This window comes from Monodelphis domestica, chromosome 3 (genome assembly GCF_027887165.1).
Source record: "Monodelphis domestica isolate mMonDom1 chromosome 3, mMonDom1.pri, whole genome shotgun sequence".
NCBI lineage: Eukaryota > Metazoa > Chordata > Mammalia > Didelphimorphia > Didelphidae > Monodelphis > Monodelphis domestica.
In genome coordinates this window covers 36,105,006-36,114,367 of record NC_077229.1, presented here as the reverse complement: position 1 = coordinate 36,114,367, position 9,362 = coordinate 36,105,006, and positions in this window count along the sequence as shown.

Here is a 9,362-nt window from a genome sequence, read left to right as displayed (position 1 = left end):
AAAGAGTGCTAGACCTAGAGTCAGGAAGACCTGAGTTCAAATTCAGCCTCATACACTTACTAACTGTGTGACCATGGGAATATCATTTAATTTCTGTCTATGAAATAGGGATATTTGGGTAGCTCAGAGGGTTGAGAGCCAGGTCTAGAGAGGGGAGGTTCTAAGTTCAAATCTGGCCTCAGTCACTTCCCAGCTATATGATCTGGGTAAGTCACTTCACTCCCATTGCCTAGCCCTTACTGCTCTGCTGTCTTGGAACCAATACATAGTATTGATTCTAAGATGAAAGTTGAGGGTTTAAAAAATAATAATAAAATAAAATAAAATGGGGAAACTAATGATGACTCACCCTATTGTGAGAATAAATTGAGATAATAATTATAAAGCATTTTCCAAACCTTTAAGTGCTATAAATGCTACTTTATTAAGTCTCTCCCCATCTTTAAAAGTCCCTTTTAGAGTGGGCGTTCCTAGCCTGAGGTCCATTGGCCAGATGGGTAGATTTCAATTTGTCTGTGAACTTGAAGAGTGAAAGAAAAATCATCTTTCCTTTCACTGATCTTTAACTGAAATATGGCATTTCCTTGAGTCATTTAGAAACATGATACTAGGGAGCCAAGCTGGTGGAGTAAAGGCAGGCACTCTGCTGAGCTCTCCCAAGTCCTCCTCCAAACACCCAAAAACAAATGCCTCCAAACAAATTCTGGAGCAGCAACACCAACGAGAAAGGATGGGATGAAACAATTTCCCACCCAAAGACAACTTTGAAGGTCAGCAGGAAAAGTCTGTCTCATCGAGGTAAGAGGAGAACATGATCCAGCTCAGGCCAAGCTCCAGCAAGTCAATGCAAGCCTTGGGGCAACAGGAAAGAAGAAGGTGGTTGATTGCCAAATGGGTCCAGGCACACAGGAAAGACAGGCAAATGATTCCTGTATTCAAGGTTAGTGTGCAAAGTAAATCAAATGTAATCTAAGTCAGGAAGACAATGTTCAAATTTGACCTCAGATACACCCAAGCTGTGTGTCCATGGGCAAATTAGCTACCCTCTCTGAACCTCACTGCCTCATCCATCAAATCAGGTTAATGACACCAGAATTGTCTACCTCATCAGGCTGCTATTCAGCTCAAACTGCATAATGTAGGCAAAACACTTCGCAAATATCAAAAACACTATTAGATGGATTCCAATTATTGTATTTTCTCTTCCTGACATCGTTACCTCTTTAGTTTGGTCTTGTCACTTGCCAGAAAGGTAAAGGACTTCCAGGCTGAAGGTCAAAGGGTCCCAGCATCATCCCTATGGATTGAGATAGAAATTAAATAATATCTATAAAGTCTGGATCATATGACTTCAGAAAACTTATTTTTTATTTTTCTTTGATTGATTTATATTTTCTTTATTTTTATTACATGTAATTGGTAAAAAAAAGTTTTATAATATCAAAAAAATTTCTAAAGCACTTTGCAACCCCTCAAGTGCTATATAAATATGAAGTGGAGCTATTATTATTATCATCATCTAATTGAATTCTTTCTAATATGGAAGGTATGATGAACCGGGCTCTCCCTGCTTCTCCCCTTCAGTAACCAATCAGCAGTCTGAGACACTCTCAATCTCATCAGCAAGCATCTGGACCATGGTGTGGGGGTATTTTCAGGACTATAACACTGGAGAACATCTGAGATCTCTCTTAAAGGTACAAGTGCCTCAGTTTCTCCTTCATTCTCTCCAGGAATCATCCTTAAACACAGAGATCTGATGTCCCAGAAGTACAATTAAAACTAGGGGACAAGCTGTAAATTCGGCCAGGAAGCTTAGGGATGATGACCCCACTTAGCACTGAGATAGCAGGACTTCCCAAGCTCCAGTTCATCAGCCACACCCCTCCAGCATCCCTTGTGGTGGTGGTAGAGGATGCCAAGGAACGTACCTGTGTCAAAAGAGGGAATACACCACTGAGTCAAAATTCAATGAACTGGACTGGAGGCTGGGGAGCATTCCAAGTTTAAAAGGAAGATGCCAAAGGACCCAAAGAGAAAGAAAGCTGTCTACAAGCAAATCCCATCAATGCAAGGCAGCATGGTATCATGGAAAGAGCAGTTGCTCTGGAGGCAGACCAGGTTCTGAACACTGCTTAACTTGGGCAAATCATTGAATCTCTGTGGACCTCAGTTTCCTCATTTATAAAAGGAGGGGATTGGACTCAATGGATTCTCAGGTGGTCTGGGTCTAGATCCTTTCATCATCCACATGGTCCACCCTCAGCCCAATCTTGAATCCCTCGGAGACAAGCTGCCATCTCTTCTGTATCCATCTCTTCGCATGCTGTCTTTCTTTCCCCCATTAGAATCTAAGCTCTTTGAGGGCATGGACTATTTTTTCCCCTGCTTGTTTCTGTATTCCCAATGTTTAATACATGCCAAAGTAATTAATGATTGTTAATCGACTGATTGACTGTCCATCCTCTCCAATGGAAGAACGATGAGGTTGAGATACAAGGCATACATATCCAAATACACACATACATACCCAAACTAGAAATACTCATCTAGAAAATGGAGATGATCCTGTCTACAGTCCTTTATTCCCAGGACTGTTGGGAGTCCCAATCAAGATCATGTACCTACTTTAAAGGACTATACAATTTTCTATTATTATTATTATTACTATTATCCAACTTTATAACAAAGGAGGATTTAATCTGTCATTGCGCATGGGGTTAAAGAACATTCCTTAGAGCCAAGAGGACTGAAGTTCTAATACTGCTTCAAAAGTTGGACAAGTCACTTAACTCCAATTGCCTGGCCCTTATCACTCTTCTGCCTTGGAACTTATATTTAGTATTGATTCTAAGACAGAAGTTTATTAGCTGTGTGACCATGAGCAAATCACCCACTTGGAGGCTCCCCTTCCTCACCTATAAAGGTGGTGTTATTGTTGTTCAGTCTTGAACCCATTGGAGTTTTTCTTGGCAGAGATCCTGAAGTGTTTGCCATTTCCTTCTCCGACTCATTTTATAGATGAGGAAACTGAGGCAAGCAGGGTAAGGTGACTTGCCCAGGGTCACACAGCTAGGAAGTGGTCTGAGGTCAGATGTGAACCCAGGAAGGTGAGTCTTCCTGATTCCAAGGCCAGTGCTCTATCCGCTGTGCCATTTAACTACCCCTTCTATTAAATAGGGATATTAAAATCCATAGTAGCTACCTTTCAACAGTTGCTTTGAGGTCCAAAGAAATGGCTTTGAAAACCTTCAAGCACTTTGTAAATCTCAGTAATTATTAGACATTATTTACTATAATAGTATTATTATACTATATAATTATTATACACATAATTATAATATATCAGTACCTATGATACCATAATAATAACAGGAAGGTAGATTAAAGATATTTTTAGAAAGATTTTGCCCCAAGGGCTAGAAATTGTGCCTCCCCCTCCTCCACAAAAAAAAAAAAAAGATTTTTGACAGTTAGTTGGCACAGTGGACTGTGTGCTGTACCTGGAGTCAGGAAGACCTGAGTTTGAATCCTGCCATAAATCCTCACTGGCTATATGACCCTGAGCATGTTACTTTATTTTTTCTAGCCTCAGTCTTCTTATGTGTAAAATGGGAATAATAAGAATACCTGCTTCCCAGGTTTGTTTCCCTTCCCTCCCCCCATAGCCAATGTGCAATTCCACTGGGTTTTACATGTATCATTTATTAAGACATATTTCCTTATTGTTGATAATTGCACCAGGGTGATCGATTAGAGTCTACATCCCCATTCATATCCCCATCAACCCATGTGATCAAGCAGTTGTTTTTCTTCTATGTTTCCGCTCCCACAGTTCTTCCTCTGGATCTGGAAAGCATTCTTTTTCATAAATCCCTCAGAATTGTCCTGGATCATTGCATTGCTGCTTGTAGAGAAGTCCATTACGTTCAATTGTGCCACAGTGTATCAGTCTCTGTGTACAATGTTCTCCTGGTTCTGCTCCTTTTGCTCTGCATCACTTCCTGGAGGTTGTTCCAGTTCACATGGAATCCCTCCAGTTCATTATTGCTTTCAGCACAATAGTATTCCATCACCAACTTATACCACAAGTTGTTCAGCCATTCCCCAATTGATGGGCATCCCCTCATTTTCCAATTTTTGGCCACCACAAAGAGTGCAGCTATGAATGTTCTTGTACAAGTCTTTTTCCTTATTATCTCTTTGGGGTACAAACCCAGCAGTGCTATGGCTGGATCACAGGGCAGACAGTCTTTTATCGCCCTTTTGGGCATAGTTCCAAATACTGGCTATTATTTTTATTACAAATAATTACAACCAATAATATTTCATCGTGCCTAACACGTGTGAGGTGCCTGACAATCATTTATTTAAGCAAGGTCAGTAGTACAGATGAGAAAACTAAGGTATAGAAAGCTAAAATGACTAATAAGATCACAAGTTCAGAGTTGGAAGGGAGCTCAGAAGTCATCTATTCTAGGCCCCATATTTTACAGATGAGAAAACTGAGGCTCTTGAATGTTAAGCAACTTGCTCAAGATTATACATATAGGTAAGTAAGATTCAAACCCAGGGCCTCTAACTCCAAACCCAGCTCTCTCTCTCCATGGAATCACGTCACTCTTATCCATGATTAAATGGAATTCAAGCCCAGTATCCTATCTGCTGACACACTACCTTCTCCTGGGGAATTCTCACTTTACTGGAAAAAGAATGACTTTTCAGTTATGCCATGTCTTATTCCCACCTTCTGTGGCATGGGTAACTGGGTCAAAATGGGTGTGCCATTCGTGGACCTCAATAGAGATGCCAAACCACCTCTTCTTGTGTCTGGTTACAAACCAGAGTCTCTCAGACCAACCCTGATAGCAAGAGGCAATGTCGGGTCAGGCGACAGCCTATAAAACTCCCATTCCTTCATCCTACTCCCTTCCCTTTACTGCTTGTCTTTGGAAAACACTCTCTGATATAAACCAGAGAGAAGAGCCAGACCAATAAAGTGGGCAGCCCCAATACCCACTGTCCAGGGTGTTATGTTACGACCATTCAGACCCAGTGACGTCAGCTCCCTCCCCCAGAAGCCCAGCAGAGAAGGATGCTATAGGAAATGTCGCCACAGGTCCCTCCTTCCTTGTCCCAAGGCATCCCTTCCAATCAGGCTCATTCCTGGCTAGTGCCCTGTCTCCTTACCCTTTGATTCCTTTCAGATGGGTTAATTATGATATGGATGGATTGAATTTCAAAGCCCTTTTTGACTGAGCAGACTTAGCCTCTCCTCCCTTGGGTGTGGAGTTAAGAAGCCCCTCAGATTCCCTGTTCTCTGCCTTGACCATCCATCACCATGATGGCGGCCTCTTTCCCAAAGACCTTTAGCTTGATGGGTTCAAGCAGAAAGTGCATAGAAATCCCTTGGGAACGAGAAATGAAAAAAAAAACACAGTGAGGTCACTGAGAAAGAAGCTTCATGGACATTTGATGTTATCTAGGTCAAATGGGGAAACTGAGGCTGGGAAAAAGTATTTTGCCTCTAGTCACATAAGTAAGCCATGGAAACAGGATTCGAGTCCCAGTCCTCCTGGTCTCACTCAGGCAGTGTAGCCACTGTGTCAGGATGTCTCATCAACTCTTTCTTTGCTAATAAAGAATAATGATGGGGATGCAGATGGAGATGATAATGATGACTTACCTTTGCAGAGGGCTATCAGATTTACAGAGCATTTTAGAAACATCACATTTGGGGCTAAAAGTCCTCTGAGTTTAGATCTGCAGATACTATTATCCCCATTTTACAGATGAGAAAAGAGAGGCTCTCACAGTTACTTTCATAAATCACCATCAAGGTTCCGTGATCTTGGACTGGGGATAATGTAGGTTAGCAAACCTGACAAAGGCTCATGAGTTCAGAGATCTAGGGGCCTCAGAGACCATCTAGTCCAAGCTCTTCATTTTTTTTAATTTTTTAACCCTTACCTTCCATCTTAGAAGCAATACTGAGTGTTAGTTACAGGCCAGAAGGGCTAAGTAGTGGAGGTGAAGTAACTTGCCCAAGGCCCCACAACTAGAAAGTGTCTGCGGCCACATTTGAACCCAGGACCTCCTGCCTCCAGGCCTGGCTCTCAATCCACCAAGCCACTAGACTGCCCCCACCTCTTCATTTTATGAATTTATTTCATTTAGGAACCTGTGGCCCAGAGAGGGGAAATGACCTTATATGCAGGGGCTATGAAGTTCAGCCAAGCTCCTAAGCAAGCTGCTGGAAGTCATCAGAATTCGATCTAGTTCAGGGGGACAAGCAGCAGAGTCTTTTAGCAGTGGTCATCATTGGGGGCTTCTCTTATTTGGCTCCTGCCTCAGGGGGGCTTGCTTAAGTTCTGAGGCCCCCCCTGGCTCTGCCATTTCCTGTTCTAAACCCTCTTCCAGCCCTGATACCCCATGTTGTAAGCCCCCTCCCAGCTCTGATACTCCCTGTTCTAAGCTTCTCCCAGCTCTGACATTCCCTGTTCTAAGCCCCCTCCAGCTCTGACATTCCCTGCTCTAAGCCCCCTCCAGCTCTGGCATTCCCTGTTCTAAGCTCCCTCCCAGCTCTGACATTCCCTGTTTTAAGCTCCTTCTAGCTCTGGCATTCCCTGTTCTAAACTCCCTCCCAGCTCTGATACTCCCTGTCCTAAACTCCCTCCCAGCTCTGGCATTCCCTGTTCTAAGCTCCTCCCAGCTCTAACATTCCCTGTTCTAAGCTCCTCCCAGCTCTGACATTCCCTGTTCTAAGTCCCCTCCAGCTCTGACATTCCCTGTTTTAAGTCCCCTCCAGCTCTGACATTCCCTGTTTTAAGTCCCCTCCAGCTCTGGCATTTCCTGTTCTAAGCTTCCTCCCAGCTCTAACATTCCCTGTTCTAAGCTTCCTCCCAGCTCTGACATTCCCTGTTCTAAGCTTCTCCCAGCTCTGACATTCCCTGTTCTAAGCCCCCTCCAGCTCTGACATTCCCTGCTCTAAGCCCCCTCCAGCTCTGACATTCCCTGTTCTAAGCTTCTCCCAGCTCTGACATTCCCTGTTCTAAAGTCTCTCCCAGCTCTGACATTCCCTGTTCTAAGCCCCCTCCAGCTCTGACATTCCCGGTTCTAAGCTCCTTCCAGTTCTGACATTCCCTATCCTGAGCCCACTCCAAGTTTTCCCCCTTGTGCCTGCAGAAGCCCTAACCTCCACCCACCCCTCACGACTACCCGGCCAGGTTAAAGACCCTCAGCTGCCCAGGGGATATTTTATCTGTGATCGCACCCTAGGCTGGGGGTAGGGGTGGGGGAGTGTCCTAGACCAGCAGTGAGGAGGGCATTCATCTGGCTTCAGAGGACACCTCCAGTCCGTCAAGGCTCCTGCTTGGTCTCTCCCTTGATCATTACCCTCTGAGGGCAGGCCCTGTGGTGGAGAAAGGGGGGGAGGGGCGGGGGGGCGGCGGGCATGTGTACGTCTTTGGTTCCCTTAACAAGCTGCCCCCCCCCGCCCCCGCACACACCCCGCCCACTGCCCACTTTGATCCGGGAAAGGCAATACCTGAGGTCTGGCTTTTATGGGCAGGCAGCGAGGTCCAGATTAAGGGAATTAGCTACAGTATATCACCACCAATAAAGCCGAGCGCGCCCCACCGCAGCGCTGCCTCGGGACATGGCGGGAAGGAGGAGACGGGTTATGGGGGGAGCTGGGGGAAGAGCTGTCCGCAGCCGGCCCAGAAATGGAATCAAAAGAGTCCGCAGCTCCCCAAGCCAAGGGGGAGCCCATAAAGTAAAGCCTTTAAGCAGCCCCTCCTCAGGACTCTGCTGGCCCCCGCTGCTGGTCGACTCTTCAGGGGGGTATTTACTTCCCTGCCTGCCTCCCCTGCCTCCCTCTCTGCCAGCCTCCTCTCCTTCCCTTCCTGCCTCCTTCCTTGCCCTTCTTCCTGCCTCTTTCTCTGCCTCCTTCCCTGCTTCCCTCTCTGCCAGCCTCCTCTGCCTCCCTCTCTGCCAGCCTCCTCTCCTTCCCTTCCTGCCTCCTTCCTTGCCCTTCTTCCTGCCTCTTTCTCTGCCTCCTTCCCTGCCTCCCTCTCTGCCAGCCTCCTCTGCCTCCCTCTCTGCCAGCCTCCTCTGCCTCCCTCTCTGCTAGTCTCCTCTGCTTCCCTTCCTGCCTCTTTTTCTGCCTCCATCCCTGCCTCCCTCCCTGCTTCCTCTCTGCCAGCCTCCTCAGTCTCCCTTCCTACTTCCTTCTCTCCCTGTTATTACATTTGGTTGTATACAGATGACTCAATGCAGAATAATAAAACCAAATAACTTCAGGGTGGTGGCATGAAGGATAAGACACTAACTAATGGAAGAAAATGAATCTCGAGATGGGACACAGCTTACACAAAGGCAAGGAGGTAGGAGATGAATGTCTTTCCAGGGGATGGCAAGCAGATCAGTTTGGATGGAACACAGAATGCATGAGGGGGAGGACTGCAATATGAAATCATGTTGGAAAGACAGATTAGAGTCAGACTCTGAAGGACCTTCAATTCCAAACAGGGAAGTTTGTTTTTTGTCAGTAGGTGGTCATGGAAGTTTTTTCCAGCTAGAAAATGGAATGGGCATTCAGTTTAGTACAAAAGGAATTTATTAAACATTGTCATGCTTACATACTAGACATTCAAAGTCAGGGGGAAGCTAGTTGGCTCAGGGGATTGACAGCCAGGCCTAGAGACCAGAGGTCCAGGTTCAAATTTGACCTCAGACACTTCCTAGTTGTATGACCCTGGCCAAGTCACTTAACCTCAATTGCCTAATCTTTACCACTCTTCTACCTTGGAATTAATAACAGAAATTCAAAGTCAAACGTGAAATCATTCTATCCTTCTAGCATTCTCTTCTACAGGTCCTGGTCCTGCCATTTGTATAAGATGCAGCAGAGCTGGAATTGACCCAATGGTCCTCTGTCTCAATCCATTCTACCATACTGCCCCCAAAACCAAAAGGGGTGGATTAAAATCCTGCCTGGTTCTTAGTAATATAGTTGTAGACAGTTGAGTGGGGCAACGAATAGGTCACAGGACCTGGAGTTGGGAAGAGTTCAAATTTGACCTCAGATATTTGTTAGTTGTCTGAACCTGGGAAAGCCACATAATGTCTCTCTGTCTCAGTTTCCTCATCTGTAAAATTGGGAATCCTGGCTATACTTACCTTCTAAGGTTGTTATGAAGAGAAAATGAGATAATGTTGGTCAAGCATAGAAGGAAATATCAGCCTCATTTTACAGAGTAAGAAACTAAAGCTTAAAAGAGTACCTGGAGGGAAGGGGATTTGAACCCAGAAATTCCTGAATCTCCCATTCAGCAACTCTCCATCACTAACATATACCTTCT